Source organism: Octodon degus, unplaced genomic scaffold (genome assembly GCF_000260255.1).
Source record: "Octodon degus isolate 3935 unplaced genomic scaffold, OctDeg1.0 scaffold00010, whole genome shotgun sequence".
In the NCBI taxonomy this organism is placed as follows: domain Eukaryota; kingdom Metazoa; phylum Chordata; class Mammalia; order Rodentia; family Octodontidae; genus Octodon; species Octodon degus.
In genome coordinates, this window is record NW_004524586.1 from 7570178 (window position 1) to 7571218 (window position 1041).

Sequence of the window (1041 nt, forward strand, 5' to 3'; positions counted from 1 at the left end):
AGAGAGAGAGAGAGAGAAAGAAATCGTGGTAGAATATGGCAAAGTCAATAAAAATGGTATGCAGAGAGGTGTCCTGGGAATACAAAGAAATGGTAGAGGAAAGAGGTTTTGGCTCTACCTGGGCAACCGATTAAGAAATGTTAGAGAAAGTGAAAGAGTTCAGTAATAGAAGTCGGGCAGGGAGCTGGGGAGTGTCCCTGGGAGAGGAGCAGCCAACAGAAGCATGAGTGCAGGGGCTGTTTTGCAGAGGGAGAGGGAGGAAACCTCAGTAACAGCACTGACACCCCTGTGGCAGTGAATGAAAGGAATAGGAGGGCAATCTTTTGCTTGAGTTCCACTTTCCTTCTGATGGATGTATTTTTGCGGGGAGGGGCCAGCTCAGGATGCCTTAAGGGCAGGTCTGGTAAGACATGAGGATCTGGGGATCGAATCACGGACTCTTCCTGAGCTTGACTGCTTTGCTGAAGCTGCCACTTAAGCAACTGAGCCAATGGGCAGGCCCCCTGCACTTTCATTCTGAAACTTTTCTCTTTGATGCTCTAGATTAGTGAATTGAACACAAAAGCTTGGAATGTTGCATGGTTTCTCTTGTATGGGAAACCCAACATATAAATAAGAAGCAGGGGCCAGCAAGATAGTTCAGCAGACTAAGCGCTGCTTAGGCAAGTGCAGAGACCACGGTTCGATCCCTGGCATCACAGGCTGTGCCAGCTCTGCCCCAAGGCATGCTGAGCAGACCAGATTCCAGGTGTGGTGGTGGACACCTGTAATCCCAGCTCTAGGGAGGCTGAAAGCAGGAGGATCACCATGAGTCCAAGCTGCGTAAAGAGACCCTGCAACGACCAAATACATGAAATAAATAAATAAATAAATAAATAAATAAATAGCAAAATAAAAGAGAGATAGTAGGAAGTAGGGTGATGGATATTTTGAAAATAGGAAGGGGATCAGGGAAAGGAGAGAGGGGCCAGGGATGTAGCTGAGTGACTCAGCATCTACCTGGCAAGCACAAGGCTCTGAGGCCCTGAGTTTGATTCCTGG

The 1041-nt window shown here is 47.7% G+C and overlaps 1 protein-coding gene across 1 annotated transcript in view; it reads left to right on the plus strand.

Moving 5' to 3' along the window:
- Positions 1-1041, plus strand: part of Abcc2 (ATP binding cassette subfamily C member 2) — a 63221-nt gene that overhangs the window by 46649 nt on the left and 15531 nt on the right. The gene's annotated exons all lie outside the window — the stretch shown is intronic.